The following is a 24,710-nucleotide window of genomic DNA, read 5'->3' on the forward strand; positions in this document are numbered from 1 at the left end:
GAAAATATCTCAGTGAATAAATGGACAAGTTTAAAAAACGTGCTTTCAACCTTTATTATTCACTGAATATTGACTAAATAAATGCTGAACTGTGGGCTGCTCACAGATTACTTTGCCAGTTCAATGTGCAAATTCCTTTGAGGTTTCCTCAAGCTGGACTCAGTCCTCAGTTAATTTCATTACAGCTTGAAGAGACTAGATAAAAAGGAAGATGAATGACATTTGAAATTAGTATTTTCCCCTCCAGGGCTAATCTACAAATCAGATATTATCAATTTTTTATTCCGTTCCCAAATCAAATAATTTCGGAGACTCTGTACTGGCTGAATTTGAAACAGAAATCCCCAGTGACTTGAGACTCACAGCTGTGGTTTACTTGCTCCGTCCTCAACTTAGAAGCAGATTCATTAATTTAGACTTAGATTCCAGCCTTGGCTCCCATGCAAGGGGAGGGGTCAGGGGTGGAAGCTTGGCAACTTCCCTCAGGCCTTGAGGAGTTAGACCTAAATACATCAGCACTTCTTTTTAAAAGATACAATAGGAACTTGTGAAGATTCTTTTTTTATTGGTCATTTAATTTTCCTCTCTTTAAAGACATTCTTTAGTAATGTGGTCCTCTTAGCATCTTAAATATCTCACAGGCTGTTACAAAGACACCATTCAGGGCTTTGCCGAAGCAAAGCTCTGAGATATTGCAAACACAGGAACTGGGAAGCTACAGTACGTTCCCCAGGAAAGACCCACAGCCCCAGAGAGTTGGCAGAGGGCAGTCACTGCTTCAAGAAGAGAAGATGGCATGAATATATTTGAAACAAAGGGCCAAGCGAGGCCGGACCCATTTTCCACTGAAAAAACTATAATCAGCGAAACTACTTAGCTCTGTTCTCTTTCATTCTTCTCTTCTCTAACCTTCCTGTCAGCATTATCGAATAAGCCACACCATTATACGTTGTAGAAATTCTGTAAAACACAGAAATGGGATTTTATCAAGGAATATAAAGCTTAATTTGGTGGGTCACCCACCATATTTGCTGCTTTTATGGGCAAAGTAAACTAGGAGGCAAATATGCATTTTATCTAATGAAAAACTGAGTTTACTCTCTGGGTGACATATCCTTGAGACACAAAACATTGTATTTTTCAATGACAGTAATGTTGTTACAATAGTGTTTTATAGACTTACCACATGCTTTCCTCCCAAAACAAAAACTGTTTAGGAAGGGTGAATGAACCCCGTGATCAAAAAATCAAGAAACTTTTAAAAAACAATTTACTTCATCCACATTATTGGTAAATGGACCAAGAAGTCCTCAATGATCAATAAACCATTATATTATTTAAATCATTAAACCAAGAGAATATAACAAAATCTGCCTCCCTAATATCTAAAACAAAGATCTTTGGAGACTTAATGCTCTTCAGTCTTACATTATTGTTACTGTACATTACATGTTGTTACCAGGTAATGGAACTGTTATATAACAATATTGCAGTAACTAAAACTTGGGCTATTCAATTATGATTGTTCAATAATGAAGAATTGCATGCATCTTTCCCACAGGATGAAAGCAAATTATAGAAACGCTTTTTCTCTCTGACAGCAATACTCAACAAAAGGCCATTTCTTTTGAAAGTCCAATTTAATTATGGTCTTTGAAAAGCAGTGGGCGTTTTGGAATTTCACTTAAATCCAATAACCGTGGCAGAGTATTTGACTTATGAACAATATTAACAAAGTCTAAAAAACGGACAGTAGAATCCCCAAATTTCCCTTTGCTCGTTTGAAACAAAGTTCTTGATAAACAAGTTGGTCGGTTTTCTCCTCGCTCAACTAGCATAGCCCACATGCTTTTCTAAGCATGCCCTTAAGTTGCAACTTTTATAAAGTCTCCTCTTGGGGCTACTTCAAGGTGGGAAGTCCCCTACAGAGATGTCTGCAGCTTCCCCTGAAGACCATCTATGGGACTCAATTGGAATCATGATTCACTGTTGTCCCTAGTAGAGATGCTGAAGCATTTGTTTTGTCCAGCTCACTGAGCAAGTCCTGAAGCTCCCGACTGAAATGGTCTTCAGTTATTTTGGTCCCTATAAACTATTCGTGAAACCTCCATTCAAATGTCCCTCACCTGTAGGATACGAACTCTGGACAGTATGGTATGCAATATGACAAAAGATCGTCAAGAACAGTTCCTTCTCCTCCTCTTACTGTCTATGTGACCTCAGGAAAGAGCATTCATCTCTCTGATTTTCAGTTTCTCATCTTGAAAATGGATACAACAGAACTCACAACTCATATCACAGGGTCATTTTGAGGCTTAAAAAAGATCATGTTTGTCAAGAATTTACCAGAGAAACTTGCACAGAAAAAAATGTTAGAATAGCTATTATTTGGAGACTCATGAGACAAGAATAAAAAGCCTGGGAAAGTCAACAAGAAGAGGAAAAGTGATGAATGAGCTAAAGCATGGAAATAAATGAAAATGCTCAATTACCAAAGGGTTTTTCACCGACTAGTCGTTCTGCTTTGTAAAAAGCTATGTAGAAGGGTTACTCGCCCTCATTATTGTTGCAATCCGTGTACCAAGATGGTGCCTTCAATCCAGTTGGAACAACGTGGAGTGCAAATAAACACTGAAATGCTGGATGTTGAGAATGCATGTCTACAATCTGGGAAGAAGAGCCACTTGTAGGTCTGTGCTCCCTACTAGTTATGCTTTGCTTGCATTTTCATAATTGTGACAAAAAACAGACAGCCCCAGCTCAAGGTGATTGACCAGAGCACTGCAGGGCCCCAGCCCCTGCCCTGTAAATGCTTACAGTTCAAGGAGGGCAACAGTGGCAGAGACAGATGGCCAGTGGAAGACATACAGCTCTGAGCCAGCATGAGGCTGACAAGGAATGTGTGTGATGGCAAGATTCAATGTCAATGTCATTGAGGTAAGGATGAGTTTATAACTGAATGCCTAGCCAAAGGGTTGGATATCCAGACTTGGTAAAAGCTGGAGAAAGAAGAGATGCTGGCATTTTCTGATGAGCCCAGGAGGACCCTGCAAGTATGCTTCTCAACACTGAGAGTGTCACGGAAAGGATAAAATGTGGTCAGGATAGAACTTCACGTGCCACAAACAATCTCCTTCACTTCTGAGGAACTGCAAGGGCCCTGCTGCCAAAGGGACCAAGAGCAAGATTGACGTGTGATGGCTGCATTGGTGTTCAGCAACCCTGCCCTGTCCACTGGGCTTGAGCCCAGGTGTGGTAGAAATTTCACTGGGGCAAACTGGACCCATTTAAGGAACTCCATAGAGAAGAAACTGATCAGGAAATAAAAACTGGCCATGGGACTTACAGCACAATTGATCAAGCCATCACTCTTATACCTAAACTTTCCATTAAAACACTCTGATTTTGGAATCATGCCCAATAGTGAGCTATTTTGGGGTCGTCTTTGAGGGTCAATATGTGCAAGAAGTTCTGAACGCTCTCTGCAGGTGCCGTAGATGTTCTGGGGTATCTCTGCATCCCCAGCAGCTTTGCTAGGCAGGAGACTCCACTGATATTTGCCCAAACTGCCCAGGAGCTGGTCCTCACCCTGGGGTTTATCCTCTTGGTCCAGACAGGAAGGAAAACTGGAGAGGCCATGGTGGCTTCTAGGAGTTTCTACTCTTTAGACAGCAGCAGGGTGTTCTCTCTCTTTCCAGGACTCAGTGAGCCAGGTACAGCCTTTGGCCATCTTAAGCCAGGGACACTTTTCAGGACCTCAACCCTCTTCCAGAGACAACGATAGGGAGGCAGGTGCCCACCAGAAATGGTGAAGCCATAACAGCAAGACTGGACCTTGGCTTGATGGCAGTAAATATGTCTATTCATTATTTCTCTGCTAAGCCAATGTTTAACCAAGATTTGGGAGGTAATATTAAGGGATAATTTAGTTAAGAATTTCTAATGGTACAATTAAAGAACTTCTGTATGAAAGTGAAAAATATCTGGTTTTAAGAGAAATACATGACCCTTGTAAGTACACATCTGACATCACCAGTTATTAGCTGTAGACAAGAGTTTTAAACTTTCTAGAATTCAATACATAATCTGGCAATAAAGTGAACACTTAAACATATTTCTTATACTAATATAGTACTGTTCCAGATTGACTGTATATAGTAGGACCTGTGAATATATTGATTAGTGACAATGCTTATCTTCATAGGGATAGTCCAGTGATGGAGACAGAGAGGCTAACAGCTAATTTCATCTGAGAAACGCTTTCAGAGATCTGAGCAGAGAGCTGTGAGGGCATAAGAGAGGGAGAACTAGACTTCTGGGGAAAGCAGGTAAGTCTGACCCAAGAACCAGCACCTGAGCTGGGTAGGAAAGGATGGCTAGGAGTTTGCTCAGTGAAGGAAGTCACCTGATGTGTCTAAGGTTAGGACGATAAGGGATAGATTTTCCAGTTGCTATCTTCCAATCCTTTAGTTTAGTTTTGGACTTGGATCCTTGCAATAGTCTTTTTGCCATGATTGACTAGAAACTGTGCTACAGTCAGAACGAGACTGACATTTGCTTCGCCCCCCACCCCCACCAAAATGTAACTAGGTAAATATTAATCTGGGAGAGGAGATGTAAATTAAATCTGACTTTTACGTCTAGCAATGGCTAGGAAATAAGAGTGTGTGTTTCAGTTGAGAAACCTTTTCTCCACTGTGCAACAAAGGAGTCTAAGCAGAAATATTGAGAGGAAATTTTCCCGAGCATAATATGTGTGTTCAAAGGAAAGGGAGCAAAATTGATAGAATCTATGGTTTAAGTGGAGCAAATGCTTCTTTTTATTTAAATAGATTAACTCTCCTTGATGAGCATCTGACCTAGGGGACACATTGAAGAAATGGAAATTTTCTCCTAGGAAAAGTTTCAGGTCTTCATAAAAATAAAGAAATTTATGAGGCCATTTCTTTTGAGAGTCCAGTTTAATTACAAGGCCACGTGCACATGACCTCCAGAAGTGACCAACTCAGAGAACAAAGATTCCATATTTCGAGCAAGTTCCCACTGATTGGCATCCACACCACACCTTGCTTTCCTCACACACACTTGTGAAGAAAGCTCACGTTCTCAATGACAGTAAGACAGCATGAGTGATCACATGTGACCCAAGAGCCTGTGAAATTTTTCTCTAATAATTGGATTTTTCTTTTCTTTTTAAATTTATATCTTATTGGTCTTGTGGTAAGTGTGTCTTTCTGCATCAATTCTTTTGCAAGGACCTTTTATCTCGAATGTTTATTTCAGCATTTTCGAATGCTGATGCAAAACACGGATGAGTAAAAGCCAAGCAGCTGCTGGTGACAATGGGTCCAGGATTCCTTGTGCTCACCCTAGGACATCTGTTCAGACTAGTTCAGCACCTGGAACAGCTCCCCCCTTACCTGAGGGTCCATCCACAGATGCCCTATGAAAGGGTGACTCTACCCATCCTCATTTCCCTAGAGTGATCTCTAATGCAGTCCCTTGGTCTCCCTCTTCTCTCAGGCTGGTCCATTTGGATTGGAAATTTTGCTCAGAGCCCACTTTTGGTTCCCACCTCTTCTTCCATTTGTGGATCCTACACAGTAGGGTGCACCATGACTCCTGCCCTCAACCTGGGCCACATTTGCCACTCAAGGTCCAGGTCCTGACTCCACAAACTTCTTAGAAGGTGGTCCAGAATCAAGAATGTTAATACACTGTGATAACTATAAGTAGAACAGGAAGATAAAAGTGATACCAGATAATATCTTAACTGAGCTCTTTCCTGTGTCTCATAATTTCTTTTCTGTCTCTAATTTCGTGGGAATCAATGTATGACCTTGAGTGCACGCTGTGTTTTAGGCATTCTCTTACACCCTTTTGCATAAAGATCTTCATCATTATTGTCATTGTCCTCATTTTCATCACTTACCATGAGTCTGTTATTCAGACTCTTGTTAAGCACATTGCGTAGACTTTTGTATTTAACTTTATTTATGATTTTGCTGAGTAGGCATTTGTACATAGCAGGAAGCGGGGGCTCAGGCTGGCTACATTACCAGCCTGTCTAGTTATCAATAGAGCAAGTGTTGATTCTGAGGAAGAAGGGCTCAACTCCCAGTCCAGCTGTTATCTCCGGGACCTTGCTTCATTAATTATATATGCTCTTTCATCTTCAGTCTCTTCACTACCTATGCCACTTTTCCCTCCACCCACAAATAGGCTTAATTCTACTGGAAAAAAAACAAAAACAAAACTTCCTTGGATCCTGCTTCTCCTCTTTTCTTTTTTCTTTCAAGGTCAAACTTCTTTGAAAAGTGAGAGAAAACTCCCGCCCCCACTTTCTTACCACCTGCTTGCTTCCTCCTCAACACATTGCTGAAATGACTCTCAGAAATCACTGCAAATCCTCAATTTGTTTTTTTGGTTCATTCTCTTCTACTTCTCTAAGCACATTCACTCTGAACTCCTCTGTTCCCTCACCCCCCGTATCAGTTATAACGTTCTTTAAAGTTTACTTTCATAATTTTTCTTGCATTTAACTCTGTATTTCCTTCCCACGTCACACTGTCATTGTTGTAGGTTCTTATTATTTTTCACCAGGATTATAAAAACAATTTTTCACTTGTCTTTGCAGTTACATCCATTTCCTCTATAAATCCCAGCAGAGATGGTGCTATTTTTCTGCTCATGCCTTCTTAATCCCTCTTTTCCTTCTTGATGCCTAATTATCCCATCTTCAAAGAGCTCCCAGCACTAAACTTCAATTTAGAGCATCCTTTCTTCCTCTCTATCCTGACCCCAGAGTTCAAGTAAGGGAGCACCACAGGCAAAGCCCAGTTGGAAGTCTTGTTGCACAAGATCCCATTGAAGTGGCCCATTAGTTGGGTGGTTGTGCAGTGCTGTTTACTCCTCCCAGACTCATTAAGAACATGAGGATATGTTTGAAGTCTAGAAAATCTTAAAATATATGGATGGGGCGAGTCATTCATGCATCTAGCAATCTGTCCCAACATAACAGAATTATAGGACACTCTTTGAAACTTAAAAGGGCAAATGAGGTCAATTAAACGTTGCTTTTGCAAACTTGATAGCCTATGAATGAGAAATTTTGAGATGTTTTTAAAAGGGTCAAGAAAAATTTGCATAAATGCATAACCTAAATTTCTGATGGAGTAGTGGGTGTGATGAACATCTAAACTCTATGTTTCCCACATGGCCTAGCCATGGCCCACTCTTCTTCAAGCTCCTTGTTCTGAGTTCCCACAGCACTAAGAGTTCAGTGCAGACAAGTTACCACTTAATTATACACTGTCTCAAAATTTTTGATGTATCATGGATGTTCATTCTATGACTTCAGCTAGATTATAAACTCCTAGAGTTCAGAGCCACATATGCTTTTTTTATACATCCCCACAAATTCTATTTTAATAACCATGCAAACATTTTTTAATAAATAATTGCAATTAATCTTCAAAAATTTGAGATTTTTGTCATCTTAGTCAATCACATTTTTTACATTTAACAGAATGCTGGGAGTCAGCTCTGATGGCCTAGTGGTTAAATTCAGTGTGCTCCGCTTCAGCAGCCCAGGTTCGGTTCCCAGGTAAAGAACCACACCATTCATCTGTCAGTAGCCATGCTGTGGTGACAGCTTACATAGAAGAACTAGAAGGACCTACCACTAGAATACACAACTATGTACTCGGGCCTTTAGGGAGGAAAAAAGAAGAGAGGGGAAGACTGGCAACAGATGTTAGCTCAAGGCCACTCTTTCCTAGCAAAAAAAATATTGGTTAAAAAAATACACTTCTCACAGTCTCCACTGCTATCACCACAATTAAAAAAAGCAAAAGAATGTTGGTACCACTTCCTAGGCAGAGCAAGGCAGCACATGGATTGTTGATCTGACCAATTACAGTATTTCTTGTATGTGTGTGGGGGTAAACTATAATTCTTTCTCCCAGAATTGATCATTTTAGAGCTATATATTAACAGTTCAAGCCAAGGACATATAGAGACAGATAAAAATTATGCTTAAAATTTCCTAACACAACCAAGACAAGTCTTTGGTAATTATTTTTAATATTAAGCTTACACTATGATGTGCAACATTAAATATGAAAATATTATTTCCTCTAAAACAGATCCTAATTCTTTAATAAGTATTCACTTATTTTTTCTATAGTATGCATTTTTTATAACCTAACCCATAATTTGTAAGTACTTAGAGGCCCACATCAGTTGTTATTTTTTCAAGGATTATATAATATTTATAAATACTCCATTGCAACGTTCATGTAGGAAGACTTGTAGGAAATGAGTATTTCTTGATGTAATTAAAACTTAGGCATGTTGAGGAAATGGAAAAGAATCTGCAGGGACTCTAGTCCATTTTCTATAAAATTTATAAACACTTCTCTTACACAGAAATACTTCTCTTACACATAAATACTTGAGCCTTTATAGTACTTTCAATCTACCAACAGCATTATTTTTTGTTGAATTGTAAATGGCAAGTTTAAGAGATTCTGTTAAAATTTGGGATTAAGCACAATCCACTGTCATCAAATTTGGTGAGAATGTGTCTTTCTAGACATCAGGGGAGTAAATTCTGAGTTCATGCAACCATATTTACATGACAGAAGAGAAAACCACTGAAGTTGGAATAAGATGTTGGCCCTGCATTGATGGTTTCTCTCCAGTGCTGACCCACTTCCTTCAGAGATAGATTCTCTTTTTCAGGCATAATTTTGAGGTTATTTGTAGACAGGGGAATCTCTCGGGACAAAAACTTAGTCCTTACAGTGAGGAAGCAGCCACTGAGCACCACAGGGCTAATAGCAGAGTCTCGGCTCTCAGAAGTTGGTTCTTGGTCAGCTAAGGGCGGAAATCACAAAGAATTGTTCAGTCTTAAATGAATAGTGCCATTTTCATATTGCTACCAAATCTGCATGCTTAAAATTCCACTCGCTCAGAAAGTATTAAGTGTCTGGACTTCACAACCACTTCTGCTCGTTTTTTTGTTTTTATTTTTTCACTTTGAAAAAATAAAAGCTTGAATCTAAAAGGAGAAATAGTCAAAAAGATCTCAGTCCTTGAGAAGTACGATTTAGGCAGAATCTATTCGTACTTTCCTTAGCTGTACCTGTAGGGATGTTATTCTTTATTCTCATCTTTCCTCTCCTTCCTTACCTCTGCTTTGAAGAACTAAGAGCTTTACAGAAAATTTGATTGATTCAAGGAACCAAATGTGGGAGATGCTGTCCCAGCAGAGCCATCTGCTAAGCAGTCAGATTCCCCCAGGCATCTGCTTGTAGCAAATACGACATAACACCTCCAGGCAAATTGCATGACCCAGATGCCAATAGATTTGCTGTTCTTGAATCGTTTCTGTGTGGTGAAGATTTCAATCTTGGCAATCATAAACATGGCTTCTGATTTATTCCAATATAAGACAATTTTCCTTTTTGTCCGATACTAGGGGTCACATTCTTTTGATAAAGGCACACTCTCCTTCTAGAAAGCTACACTATTCCCCATCTTATCACAACCTTTTCTTGCTCTTTGCTTGTGTGCATTACAAAATATCTTGAAAGGCACTTAAAGAATTTCCTTGACCTAGTATAGAAATATCTCCACATACATATAAAATAAAATAAAACAGCTTCCAGTTTCTGAGCACTCCCTGTGTTCATCTTTAACTAAAATTCAAGAACAATATAGTAGCTATAAGCCATCCTAAGCTGCCTAGGGAAAATGTTATTTTGCAGAGAGTCAGTCATCTGGCTATTCTGCATTAATGAATGCCTTCTGTATGTTTCCTTAGATAAAGCTATGATTCACGGAGCAGATGCTCACTAACGTAGCTCAAAGGTCAGAAAATGACAAGGAAAAACATTTTAAAATACAAACACAGATTGATTATTCCTAAACTCCTTATTCCCGACCCTCCCATCCCTCTCAATCGTCTCTCAATCAAAAGCAAAATAACTCCTTGCATTTTCTGACCGAAGCAGTTCCATTTGAAAAGCTTGCCAACCGGGATGTTTTAAAATGTTGCTGAATGATTAAACACAAATCCTTAAATGGAGAGAGCTGATTTTTATTAAATATCCTAGAGCAACGCTGTCTGCCCACACTTGTGCCCATGTCTGGCTGCTGGCTGATAAACGTTGTGGCTTTAAGATATTACTTATTAGCATGCCTGTATATTTCTACCTCACACAGTCACCCAAGGGTGATTGCTATCTGTTAATTGAATTCTGTGCCAGCAACTGTGTCTTTGTGTGCTTGCCATTATAATTTCAAGGATTGTAACTTCATTTCCTATTTACAAATAATAGTGATAAAAATATAAAGTTAAGTATTTATGCATTCCTGAGCGTGTGATGTGTGCATGTAACAATAAGCAAAAAATATATATATATAAAAATATATATATAAATATATATATGTGTGTGTGTGTGTATATATTTACATATATGTGTATATATATATATTTTTAAGGAGAGTCACTTAAAGTCACAATATATTACAGAAATACATAATTTAATAAGCCAACCACTTCTATATAGAAACACACCTATCCAACCACTTGACAATTTTCTGCTATTGAGCATGGCTGGTAAATCTACAAAACAGAAGCAGGCATTTTTATTTTTTGCACAATAATCAAAATTGACATGGTGGCCAGAATAATAAGTGAGCAGTTATAAAACTGTTCATTTATAAACCTGTGCCTTTCCAAAGAGTATAAGAATCAGCCACAGTGATTGGGTTAGCCCGCTTTGGATTTCAAAATGTCTGCATCTGCTTTAAGCGTTGCATGAAATTAACCTCCAGTGAGGAAGGAACCTGGACTCGAGATCGGGATGACAGTTTGTCGGCTGCGGTGAGTAAGGTGAGGGGATGGGGCTGTGGATGGCTTCCGGTCAAGGATTTCAGCTGCTTTCGATGCCAACCTGATCTCAATCTCCTCTCATAGAGAGTGAATCATTTGCTCCAATTTTCTAAGACTCAAGCAGTCTCCTAAAGCATGGTGAAAGTTTTAAGTCCTCATGTAGCAAAATAATGCCTGATGAAATGTTTGGTTAATCATTGGTAAGGAACAAAGGTAATGACGGACTGACATAACTAATCCAGAAAAAGTGTTCCAGGCATTACTAAGAGCCCAAATGATTTCACCAAATCATACAACAGCCATTTCCCACTTTGTGGAAGACAAAAAGAGTGGTTTGGATTTTCTAGAGACAAGTGGTTGAATCTTAGCTGCTCTGACCATTACCTTTACTGGGACCTCTATTTATATACCCTTGATCCCTAGTTCTGGGTAAAACTTTCTCCTTTAGATGTCCCAAGGAATGTAGCAAGGCAGTACATATTGCCATGCTTAAAGTTTTCATAAGATTCCTGGTATCTCAGAATATTTAGATTAAAATTACAACGCATCTCTACTTTTAGACTGAATGTGGCAAAGTAACAATAAGCAAAAAATGATTAATCAAATGAATGGACGCAGTTTTCTAAAGAATCGAATTTGATCTGGAGATAGTTTCCAGTTTTATAGAAACTGCTGCTTCCATTCCTGGGGTAAACATTGATCCAGAAGGACATGGCAGATAGACAGAGGCTTGTCTTTCTATACCACACCAAGTCCTGGCATTCTCTCTGCCCAACTCTGAGGTTCCCCAACACTTGATACAGACCCATGACTATGCTAAGCTCCCTCCTAAAGTGAATCATCCCAGACATGGAATTACTTACTCACAGCATATGGTATCTTCCCCACAACCACAAACCAATTTAAAATGTCATTCTATTACTGCAGGTGATTTTTTTTAGGGACTGGGGAAAATACAAACTATTTTTTTTCAACTCAATTCAAATAAAAGTTGAGACCCTACTTTGTAAAGCACTGACTTTCAAACCACAGAAAAGACAAAAAAGGAGGGGGCTTACACTCAAGCTTAGAAGAGGGTTTGGGTGGGGTAAAGTGGGAGTGATGGAGAAACAGGAAGAAGGCAAGCATGCAAAAAAAGTGAGTGTCATAAATAAAAGAGAAAATTAGAATAGTATTGAAAAGAGGAAAAGATTACAACACGCACGGAGTTGAAAGAATGGCAAAGAATTTGTGGAGAGATGGTGCCAAGGATTTATCTTGAAAGATGTTTAGGATTCCCAAGTTTGACAAAAAATGAGACAGACAATCTGAGCTAATGAAACAAATAGAGGAGAGACACATCAAGCAAAAACCTTGGGTGTATTTTGAGTGTGTAAGCACTTCGGTTTGACTATAGACTACGTACAGATAAAGAGAGTGAATTGAACCCTGAAATGGAGGATAAGCCGTACTGTGCAGGGCCCTCACTGCCAAGCTGTGGAAGGTGGATCACACAATAAGAAATAGGGAGCCCCTGAAAGTTGTTGAGCTTCTTCTGAAGACTATGACTACGAATATGCTTCAGAATAGCAGTCTACCAAGTATGAAATAGAGGTTGGAGTTGAGACAGAGAGAAGACAGAATTAGAAGCAGGGAATATTAGAATAGAAACAGAGGTATGCCAGTTAACTATGGCCACAATAATGCTGTGTAACAAACAACAGCAAAATTAACAGCAGTGAATAACAATAAACCTTTATTTAGGTCACAAACCTGCAGGTTGCCTGGGGTCAGCTGATCAGGGCTTCTGTGGGGCCAACACCCCTCTCCCAGGACCAGTGGGCTAACTCACGCCAGTCTTTTCCTGGCGAGGGCAGACACTTAAGACCAGAAGCACAAGGACAGGTGCACAAGAGCACAAGCACAATTGTGTAAGCACATTTCAAGCTCTATGGAGTCCAATCTTCTAACATCCCATTGGTTAAACAGGTCACTCGTTCAAGCCCAGGGTTAACAGAGTAGGGATGTCTACCTCTCCCATGAAAACAAGCAGGAAAGAGTGAACAGTCCAATCAATAATCCAACCTGCTATAAAGGGGTCAAGCCAAGGCAGTGACACTGGAAATCGTGAAGAAGAAACAGATGTGAGGAATCTTATAGAGGCAAAACCTGAAAAGTCAACCATCATTTCACATAAAGTATAGGATTAAATGACCAAGTAAACAGATAAGAATTTCACGTTTCAAACCTGGGCAGTTACGATGATTATGAGGCCACTGTCATAAGTGTTAAAAAGAAATAAAATTTGAGAAGGAACATAATGAATTACATTGTGGATGTATTGCATTTAAACTGTCAAGAGAACATAGCATCAATGTCAAGCCGGCAGCTGCTGCCATAGAGCTGGAACTCAGATAAGAGTCATATTGAGAGAGAAGTCTATTAATCATCTGCATAGGGGTTGCACTGAAGGAGTGAACGAGATCTTCAAGAAAGATATCAGTCTTAAAAAAAAAAAGAGAGGAGAGGCCCAAAGTCAAGGCCCACCACTCACTTAGATTCCACACAGCAGGTTGTCTCCTACCGTTCCTTCTCCTTCATCTTTCACATCCAATCACTTTCAAAGTTCTAAACACTCTGACTGTCCATCAAATGTTTTCTCTAATTTTCATCTCCACTGCCACATTAGAGTTTGATATGATAGTAGCACATCTCATGCCTCATGGGAGGCTTAAAATATAGATTTGGAGTGTCGTAGCTTTGAGAGCTACAAAAGCTAGAGAGACAGATAATAGAGTGGTCTATATAGATTTGGGAGAATTGAAGTTATAGGAACTAGTTGAGATCGCCAAGGGGATAAGTAAGTAATGGAATAAGAAAATCAGAAACTCAAGGGAGAGCATCCCTACATTTTGGAGCTGCCTGGAGGAAGAGCCAGTAAAGTATGGGATTCATTCAGAGAAGATGGAGAGGCAGGACTGTAGGATGTCAAGACCCTAAGGGTCAAGAGAAATCTAGAAATGGAGTGGTTCCATGTGTCAAATGTGATCGAGTAATAGGAAGAAGGCGAGATCTAGAGAAAAGACAAGATATGAAAAGTAGGAAGTCATGAGTGTTTTAGAGAGACTTTGTACTCAAATGAAGGAGAAAGCCAGATAACAAGGGTTAAGTAGGAACAGAGGGAAAATTCAGACCATGCTCCCAAGAAACTTGATAATAAGGCAAGAAGACAGCCGGTGAGGGACCTGGAGAAAAAGAAAGGCAGAAAGCAGTAATCAGAGGAAGCTTTCAAATGTTTGCACAATTAAAATAATTCCATTATTCTCCGATGGAATCTTTGCATTTGAAGAAGATTCTTTAGTAAACTGTTGAAGTGTGGCGATTGGGCAGAAGCATTTTAGTACTTTTCTTGTGTCTCCTTGCCCTCTCCCCACATGCAATCCCATCCTTTCACCAATTTACTTCTAACTAACAAGGGCTGAAGATTTGGCTGGCTTTTCAAAGTAATCAAAACTCCAATCAAAAATTAACTGTCATTTTCTATTTTCTTGGGGCTGAAAATTCTCCTGATTCTATTATCCTGGGCCACTGTAGTACGTTGTTCATATTCTTTCAGCTACCGGCTCCCACCTATTTCCTGGCTGGATCTCAGAGTGGTCTTTCTCCTGACCCTTACACGATGTGGGTACACAAAGGAGGTGTCAAGGGTCATTAGGGTGACTCAAGGTTGTTGCTTTCCACTATGTCTGAGTTTTGGGGCAACTGGAATACGCTAATCAAAAGCACAGGAGACTTAAAACAAAGTTAAATATTTTTTACTAAATATAATACCAAATGCGCCAGTTTAACAAGGCATGACAGTTTCCTGCAGAAGGTTTCAATTATTAACAGGGAAGTCAACCTGAGCAGCCAGACTGGGGGAAAAAAGAGTGTGTGTGTGTGTGTGTGTTTAGAGAGGGAACTTAATCATTTTTAAAGTGAAACTCTTGCCTCGTCTTCTCCATGATGAAGATGATAACCAGAACTACCATTTGGGAGCATTTGCTCTGTGGGCACTTTCCATAGATCACCTCGCTCAATAGTTTACCTTTCAGATAAACTATTAATATTTTTGAGTCCTCAGAGCAAAATGCTGCTCTCTTTTGGACACTGGCACATTTATACTGTCCCTCTTTGTCCCATCTTGCCTTTCTTTTCAAAATATCTTTTCTAGAATTGACTTAGAATGGGGTGTTTTGATTTTCACCACTCCCAGTGGTTTTCATTTTTAATTTTTTGGTATAATCACAGTTTAGCTAAAAGACAAAATCAGAGAACATTAGAATGCAAAAGAACTCAGGAGGCCTTTATTGCTCCCCTGGTTCTGTTGATAAGAGAATCAAGGCTCATAGAGGCTGAGTGAATTGTGAAGCTTACGGGCTAATTCCTGGACAAGAACTCCAGTTTCCTGGATCCAAGTCCTAGCCCTTGACTCATGAACTGTTCAATTCTCCAGAGCGGTTCTAAATCCACTTGATCTGCCGCTTCCCCGGGCCCCTTTCTGAGTCAGTGGCTGGATTTCCCAAAGCTGATGTCACTCTGCAGCTGGCCTGAGTACATGAATAAATTCAAAAGGCCAGTAGGCAATTCTCAAAGAGTGAGTGAGATCAACTTCACTTGCCTAGGTATGGGATTAGTAACGATCTGCAAACCAAGTCATTGGCCCCAGTTTATCAGGGCTATTACTGGCTTTGGGGAGCTCAGGTAAGGAAATCCAAGAGTAGATTCAGTACTAAGACCACCTGAGACACGAACACATTGCACAGCCCATAAACTCACAAAAATTAACTCCTCTGCTGCCAAGATTCCACTGCCCCATGGAAAATGGGAGCTTTCCTAGCCAGAAGATAAGCAAAGCAGAGGCTGGTTACCTAGGGACCCATCACCATAATTCTTTGAGTCCATAGGACCTGCTAATTCTATGTATTTGAAAGATGAACATTATTTCTTTAGTTTCAAAAGTTAAGAGCAATTTGGTTTAGTTTTTTGTATTATGTGTTTCCTGAACATGCAATATAGCAGCCAACACTAAGGTATCGTCTTAGTTCAGTGATTGAGTGGAAATTTCCATGAAAATAAATATCCAAGTATTTCCTAAATATTTACATAATGAGCTATTTAAATGCAAGGGATTCTAACATATGTAAACAACTGCAAATAGCGTATGTGTGAAAATCCAAAGTAAAAATGTCCACTGTTACTTGTAATATGTGATTCATAATTTAGCCAAAGCATATTTCTAAGTTTTTATGCAATAAAGAACTATATACCATATTCATAAGCATAATAGATTTTCAAAGCAATTAGAAATCAATAACATGAAGGAGTTAAAATGTAGCATGACAATGTTGAAAAGTTATCAGTTTGACCAAGCGTCAATTATAAGTTCTTTTCCTTTAATTACGTAGTGCATAACGCCCAGAGGAATATATTTTTAAATCATTAGGATCATTTCTATTGCAAGAAAGCCCATAGGAAGTGATTTCACACTTTTTTAGTAAATTCTGACAAATCACATAATGCATAGTTTTTGTTCAGAAACATCCAAAATCTTGTTTCAGTTCTCAGTAGCTGTGAAGTTTTTTAACCAACCAATCAAAATATGCACTCTCAAACTATCTGTTAAGGTCAAGTTTGCAGAGCCAGCTCGGTTGTGCAGCTTATATGGATTAGCTTGTCCTTCTTCTACATATTCCAATCTCTTTCCACTCTTTCTTTTTTCTAGTTTTTTTCTAGAAGTGAAAGTGGAGAAGGATAAAGAGGTGAAGATAGTGACAGTGAATGCTTTCTGCTTTTGATAAGCAGTCAGACTGTATCCAGCCAGGAGAGACGTGAAATAAACTGTATTTCATATCTGCTCCATACTAATTACTGCCCTAGGAAAACCACTTTTCACACACAAACAGCTAAGATCAGTTAGCTCAAGGCTAATGGGGGACACTATCGCTGTTGTCGATGTCGGGGATGTGGAAACTGTTTGAGCAGACAAAAATATCTGTTATTTGCTGGTCAGCTACTTCCCTTCCTCCCTTTCCTCATTCCAGATGACCTGAAATAACCAAACTCCTGAACAGAACGTGGCGTGATGGTTTTTTCCATCTGCATAGGCAACCGTAATACATTTCAAAAGCCAAAAGCAAATTAAAATTACCAGTGGCCTTGAAATTTTTCATTAGTTCCCAAGGCTTACCTTATTCAAGGGTCTGAATATTTGAAAACTAATTTCTCTAAAGAACTTAAGAGCCATGGTAGTGATATGAGACGAACAGAAAAGAGCTGGACATCATATATTATGTAGCCCTGAGCATTTTGTACAGTGTCAGCGCCACATTAGGCAAGATGGTGGCTTGTTTTGTAGATGAAGTGTGAGCCTGGAGGAACAGCTGCATATACATACTACGTGTGTGTGTGAATATTCATATGAATCTGAGTGGGAGGGGTCCTATTTGCCATTTACAACTCTCAACTCTAAGATGAACTCTCTGAGGCTGTATAATTCCCTCCCACTCTGTAAACTGAAGAGTGTCTTTTCTGTGGATTCTTCTGCGTTACCTGAGGAGAAGATAGCATAACCAACAGGGTCCACTCTCTTAGTATGGATTTTAGCCCCTCAGCCATTTAACTGGCTGAAATGGACGAAAATAGACCTTGTCATCCACAAACACAATGTTTTTTTGTTCTTTGCGTTAAAATAACAATGGCCTATCATTTAACCCGTTAAAATTTTCAAGTAATATTCAAATTAGCAATCCACAAAAAAAAAAAAAAAACACAGAAGTAGCCAACAAGGGCTTCCAAAATTTTTTGAAAGATTTTTAAGGAAAAAATATTATGAAAACAAAACACAAAAATTGGCTTGATGAGCCATTTCTTCCAGCACGTACGTTATTTTCACAGCAAGCTCTTCTGAAGGAAACTACAAGCTTTCAACAGCCTCATTTTCCCCAGCCTGTGTCCAAGTAAGTCAGTTTTCACATCTGAGTGCATGTATTTTGTTCTGGACACTGAGGAAGGTTCACTTTCTTTTTCCTTGAAATTCTTCCCCAGTGGATTTTTTTCTTTTCTTGCAAAGTAATTTTATACTGCTGGTGGTGTTGGCAATAATGTATTAAAAGTTAAATTTATGTCAACATCCCCAGATCAACTCTCAGATGTTGCTATTAACATTGACATCAAAATCATTAAGAAATTTCCATCATGTAAATTAATTATCAGAATTGTATTGGCATGAATACATAATGGCATTATTCGTGCAAATAATTAAAAATATGATTCCTGAAAACAAATTATAATAAGGGAATAAAATGTCATTATTCTGGCTTCTTGACAATCCATTAGGCTTGGTTTTAGGATCAAGACTTCCAGATTATCATAAGGAAAGGGAACAGAGTGAAGTCATGTTATCAATGTTATTAATGCCAAACTGGAGACTCTGGGAACAAGACAGCAATGGGTGGGATTATGGTGATGACCAGGCAACCTTTTTATGGCACCTCTTTGCTGTACAATTATCTCCACAATTATTGTTGAAAAGAAGCTAGGTTATTTTATTGTCAATATCAAGTCCCAAAGGACCTCTCACAGAAAAAAGTTGTAGTTATTAAAACACTAGTGTGATTCTAGAAGACAGCAGAAAAGAAATAATTAACCTGTGTTCTCACAGGTTATCTCTCACCATTCCACAAAAACGCAATTCCTACCCATCACTGAGCACAGAGAGAGATTAATTATGGAGTTTGCAGATGTCTACCACCTTCCCCAATAAGAGAGAGACATAGCAATGATGGGATCCAGGTTCCTCTAGGGTAAAAAAGTCTAACTTTGCTGAATTAACACGGCTGAGAATTTGTACAGCATTGAACTTAGTTCTATGGTACTTCCCATTGATTAATAATATTTAGAACAGAGAAAACATTTACTGTGAGGCTAAGGGAGCAGCAAGCACTGAAACCATTAGCAAATAGGGCCTTTGAGCCTCTCTCTTAGAGCCAAATTCTCTCAAAGAAACGTTATCTGCAGAAGATTTAGAACCTCAACCAAATCTGCTTATAACTTGGGGCTATAATTCTGGAAAAGCAAGCAAAAATTCATAAGCATGAGTTGCAATTAAATAATATAAAAATGGCAGCTCTACCTGTTGAATACACGTTGTGATAGTGTTGTCCGCAGAATAAGTGGCAATGGTAGATGGAGAAAAGGGACGTTGTATCCATTCCCTAGAAAGGTGCTTTTCTAGAAAATAGAGAGCTAATGTTTGATGGAGTTTGCTTAACAAAACATCAAAATTTCCATCACTGCTTGGAAGCTCAGGTCCTGCTGTTGTTACTCTAAAAACACACAGATCAAACGTGGATCCTTAACTTTAAGTTGTATTAACAAAACCATGTCTTGCAGCATCTCAACGATAATATGTAACGTGTTGTAACCATTGTGTTTTTGCAAAGAAATCACTTGTACATAATTCACGTGAAGTACTGCAATTTAAAAATAGCATATTTTAAAAAACTAAACCAAACATAATTTAAATAAATGTCTTTCACAGGGACCCTCTATAAATCCACAGTGGGGATTTGCCACATCAATCAAACATGAGTGGAAAGAAGACTGAGAATTCGTCCTTAGGAACGGAAGATATAGACCACAGACCATGCCTGTCTGGAGTGATGAGGGAACTGTTTGTGATGTTCTCAAGAGGGATAGTCTCCTGAAGTTAGGAATATTTTAATTTGCCAAATGCTTAATAAATAACTATAAATCGAATCTTCTTCAGAACTGGAAAACCTAGTCTCTTACCACAGAAGGTCACAAGAGTCCTAAGAATAAAACCCTGGAAAACCTTGGAAAAAATGGAACGTTTATTATGATGACACACTCTAAGTTAGAAACCCCAACAAGTTACCTCCAAACCAAAAATTATCATGCACCAAAACTTCCCCGAAAAAATGAATATTCCCTGTAAAATATAACACATATATTAAGTAATACATAACTACATATATTTACCTACATACTTATACATTGTGCAAGATATAGCACTCACAATACAAAGCGCCCAGAAAACCAGTTTTAAGATCATCTAGAAATCAAAAATAAATACACATTTGTCTTCCCTCTTTGTAGGCATTATTTTTAATTTTAGCAAGAAAAGTAAATGATTTATTATTGTGTCATGGCCCTAAACCCCCGTGGAGGTCATCAGCCCTCGGCAATAGGAGAACCAGTTTCCAGGTTCTCCTGGTGGAGAAGTAACTTCTAACTCCTTCTGCTCCCTGTATTATCTGCAGAGTTAAGTGATAAAGCCTGTGATGACTGTAGTCGGTGGCCAGGTTTTGTCACGACTACCTCTTAGGGAGGGAGAGAATGGGATCCGGTTGTGTTACCTGCTGGGCAGGAGCATGAGGAGGACGGTGAGCACCACAAAAGAAAATGAACAGAGGGATCAAAAGTCCCAACAGGGACACAGCAGAGTCATCCATGTCTAAGCCAAACCTCAGGAGTCCAGGGAGAGCAATGCACGGGATGGAGCCCAGTTCTGATAGTGCAAAGTGGACAGAATGGGATTCCCCAACCTAAGCTGAGTCATGCCCAAAAGTCCATTTGAGCCACAGACGGAAGAGCAGAAGTTTCCCAGTTACCCAGGGATGGACAGGCAGAAATACGGCAAGAAGTAGAATCCCATTCCAGTGGGGTAACAGTCAGGTCTGTGCCATGGGGTCAGGGCCCTGAATGGGGGTAGAGAAACCCTGGGCAGTCATAGGATTCAGGCGGAAAGGTGTGGCCAGCATTTGGCCACCACGGATGTAGAAAAGACTAGAGGGGTGTCTCAAGTCTCTAAAGCATCCACAGGCAAGCTTAAGGCCAAGTCCACTCACCGTAAAACCTACTGGGAAGCAGAGAGGCCGGGAGTGCTGCTGGCCTGCTCTCCCCTAATTAGCTGGGGCAAAGTAGCATCGAAACCCGCATCAGCAGCTTGTTTATGCCTGCACCGCGAATGGAGCCAAGCAGGCGCACGAGCTGATCCGTGTGGGTTTGTCTGACAAAACTACACAGGCCAGTTAATTAAGCCTTGGCCATTTGCCTGGAAGCAGTCTGGTGTCAATCAACGAACAGTGGTTCCTATTAATTGGCATACTGTCTCAGAGCGATGTGCCCCCAGAGTGTGATGCCCCAAGAGAAACAGAATGTGTACTTATCTCAACCAGCCAACCATTTTCTCTCCTACAAACACATAACTCCTTTTTAAAATACTAGAGTAAATATTTACAGTGACCTCTGATTGAATGCACTCTGAGACAGTCTTCTTCCAAATACACAAAAACTTAATCAGATTCACTCCCAGCCTCTCTCCTTCCACCAAGAACATTGCTAGCTCTAAGTTTGAGTGGAGGCCTGGATTAAACAAATGCAAGTGCTTCCTTAATGGCACCAAATCCCTTTAATAATAATAATTTTTTGAGAAATTACAAACATAGTAACAGTCACCCAAGTTCCCACCAATTTAATTAATAAATATTACATTGCTTTATTAACTTTTAGACCTTTTCTCCTATAGGTGTGCTTTAAAAAATAAATTAGGGGCCAGCCCTGTGGCACAGTGGTTAAGTTCGCATGTTCCCCGTCAGTGGCCCGGGGTTTGCCGGTTCGAATCTCGGGTGAGGACATGGCACTGTTTGGCAAGCCACGCTGTGGTAGGTGTCCCATATGTGAAGTGGAGGAGGATGAGCACAGATGTTAATTCAGGGCCAGTCTTCCTCAGCAAAAAGAGGAGGATTGGCAGCAGATGTTAGCTCAGGGATAATCTTCCTCAAAAAAAAAATAATAATAAAAAAAATAATAAAAAAAAATAGTAATAGGTTCACATGGCCTGTCCTTCAAAATGAAGACAACTTTCCAGGTGAAGGTTAGTCCCCTCTGTCACTGCTCCGATTCCACCCCTTTTAGCTATTTTCCAGAGGAAAGCATCATAGGCCTTAATAGGTCTTTCCGGAATATCCATAAACCCTTGAATTTAGGCAACTGCAAACCCAAATTTGGTCATACCACAGCCAAAGTGGTACAAACTTCTCTTCATTTCGCTCCATCTTCCTCAATCTTTTACTTCCTCCTAAGATTATCGTTCTCACTTGTCTTATTGATGGCAAAATCTTTTTTTGTTCTTCCTACATGAGAGCATGGCTGTTACAACTCTCCAGTCAAAATGACTTCTATCATTTCTCTGCATTATTCTTGCTTTAATCAAACAACCTTTCAATGCTTCTTCAACTTGATAGGAACCTGTATCCTCACCCCAGCAAGAAAAACACCAGTTGCCACAATGTTTTATATGAAGAAACATCCATGCTCTTTATTACTCCTGTCATGGTATGGGAGACTTTTAGTAGGGTTGTCACACTACTAAGATAGAGGGACGATGGTTGGGTGGAGGGAAGGAATGGCATAGGTAACATCAGCTTGAAATTGTCATACACAAATTCATACCATTGTTAATTAAATATCCAGATTTTTGAGGTCGCCAAAGGTAGACACTCACCTTTGAGGTAGAATGTTAAGGACATTGCACCACCAAAATATTTCCTCTGGGAACCTGGGACTAAGGCTGTGGCTGACTTGACTTCCTCATCATTAGTCACTTAAAAACATTTCTTAATGTGAAAATACAAAAATCTAAGAAGATAGCAATCTTCTGGTTGCTTAAGATCTGGTTGTGGTTTATTAAGATAAGCACAGAGCATGATTCTAAGAGGTAGTAGAGAGAAAGACTAGACATGTCACAATGAAAAGAAGAAAGACCAACTGTACTTGGAGCAGGTGGCTCTGGGAGAGAGGCCAAATCTCAGAGACTCCACAACAGGTGGAGATGAGCGGGGTAACTGCGGGGACCCCTGGGGGCCACACTGAGTGGATGAGCTGCACTGGAAGGGCTCTTGAATTAAAGAAGGAACTTCAAGTCCCCTTGACCCCCCAGGAAAAGGAAGAGCAGAGAAAGATAGTGACTATGTCCAGCAAGCTATCCAAGCATTTCCCAAATAGGAGGTCACCCTGGGTTCTTCATGGGGCCAGTGGGGGCTGCTCACATCTGTCTAACCTGCCTTGAGAGGGGATCTAGTGACATAACGCAGCTTCTGGTTGCAAGCGAACAGAAATTCACTTCAGATTGGTTTAAGATATAAGAGGAATTTATTAGAAGTGATCCGTAATATTCCTCAGGACCTAAAAGAAGACTGCTTCTCTCTCTCTCTCTCTCTCTTTCTATCTACACACATACACATAGACACACACACACACACACACAAACACAGATGTATACATATCACATAAACACTCATGCATATGCACATATGATGCTGTGATGAATGATTGCCAATATTCAGTCATTTTTCACCTTTAAAAATGGTAGTTTTATAAGGTGCATTATACATAATTTTTCTTCTCTCCCTCTCCCCACTCCTTGCCTCTCTTGAAGATCGTCTATCTCAGTTTAAGAGAAAACTTTCAACAGTGTTGAATCATCTCATCCAAATTCCCGAATTCCAAATACCTGGGAGAGAGGATCTTATTGGCACAACTTTCATCCAATAGTTAGAGGCTGGGATTAGAGGCTACTGACAGGTTACTTTTTTGAGTAAGGAGTGTGTGTGTGTGTGTGTGCGCGCGAGCACATGTGCATATGTGTTGTGTGTGCATATGTGTGTTTACTTGTACTTTGTGTGCACATATATGTGTGTGTGTATGAGTGCAGGGGGTAGACGGGGCCACTAGCATCAGAACTCTAAGAAAAACGATCGTGGATTGGGACACCAAACTGGGGTAAATTTTAGTGTGCGTATTATTTCTACAAAACACTCAGACCCTGACGGGAACCTAATAAAAATTAATTCAATGATAAGGATGAAGTTTCAGTTCACTTACTACACTGTTGAACCATTTGATGGCTGCATGTAACCTTATATCCTGTCATTACCACCCAAATACCTCCCAAGGAGCTCCATGCTTACAAGACAAAGTCCAAATTCCTAAGCCTGCTGTGTGAGGCCTTCCTTGATCTGACTCCACTCCCGCCTAACTAACCTCATCTCCCATCTCTCCCCCAAAATTATGCTTTTCTGTTTGGCCAAGCTGGACTCAGTTTCCTCAGTCACATCTCCCTGAATCTCAGCACCAAGTCTTCACTCTTTGCCCAGGAATTGCCTTCTTCCTCCTCACCGCTTCTCCCCATTCTGCTTCTTCAATATTCTGCCCAATTTCATCTCCTCCGTGAAGACACTTCTCAAGTGTAGAGTAGTAACAACGCCTTTTTCATAAAATTGCTGTGGGCAGGCACCAAGGTAATATACAGCAAGCAGCGTGTCTGGCGCTCTAGAACTGCTCAGTGATAACTGGTATTGATATTATTCTCTCTCTATTAGCAATATTATCTCATAATAGTGTCCAATATTATTCTCTCGCTATTGCCTTTTCCGCGCACTTCTCCGTTCCCAGAGCCTTAGAGCTCTTCCCTACTTTGATTCCATTGTGCGCTGCCTGGCATTGTTATCCAGCAGTGTCACACCTGTAAGCTGTGTCTTCCCAAGCCTGTGTTCTCCTGAAGAGCACGACCCCAGGACCCTGCATCGTGCTTCTCACCTCCTAATGAAGTGCTGGTTAGAGCAGGCGCTCAATAGATACCTATTAAATTGTTTAGACAATGAGTGAGAAAAAGCAGTGAATAAGTAAATAATTTTAGAAAACCAGACTTTGCACATGTCATATGAAAAAAAAACCCCACTAAATGGCAAAAAGATGAATTCCG

General features: G+C 39.8%; 2 long non-coding RNA genes across 8 annotated transcripts in view; one reads left to right on the forward strand and one right to left on the reverse strand.

Moving 5' to 3' along the window:
- Positions 1-21,537, forward strand: part of LOC123281863 (uncharacterized) — a 52,219-nt gene extending 30,682 nt beyond the window's left edge. The window contains exons 5-7 of one of the 4 annotated variants that reach the window (XR_011506356.1): positions 4,205-4,328; positions 7,529-7,606; positions 19,464-21,537. This is a non-coding gene — a long non-coding RNA (uncharacterized lncRNA). The remainder of the gene's footprint in view (positions 1-4,204; positions 4,329-7,528; positions 7,607-19,463) is intronic. The other 3 variants (XR_011506343.1, XR_011506349.1, XR_006521620.2) reach the window with 3 other exon arrangements.
- LOC106842021 (uncharacterized) overlaps positions 1-24,710 on the reverse strand; it is a 101,417-nt gene that overhangs the window by 39,180 nt on the left and 37,527 nt on the right. The gene's annotated exons all lie outside the window — the stretch shown is intronic.

The sequence above is a fragment of the Equus asinus genome, chromosome 1 (genome assembly GCF_041296235.1).
Source record: "Equus asinus isolate D_3611 breed Donkey chromosome 1, EquAss-T2T_v2, whole genome shotgun sequence".
NCBI lineage: Eukaryota > Metazoa > Chordata > Mammalia > Perissodactyla > Equidae > Equus > Equus asinus.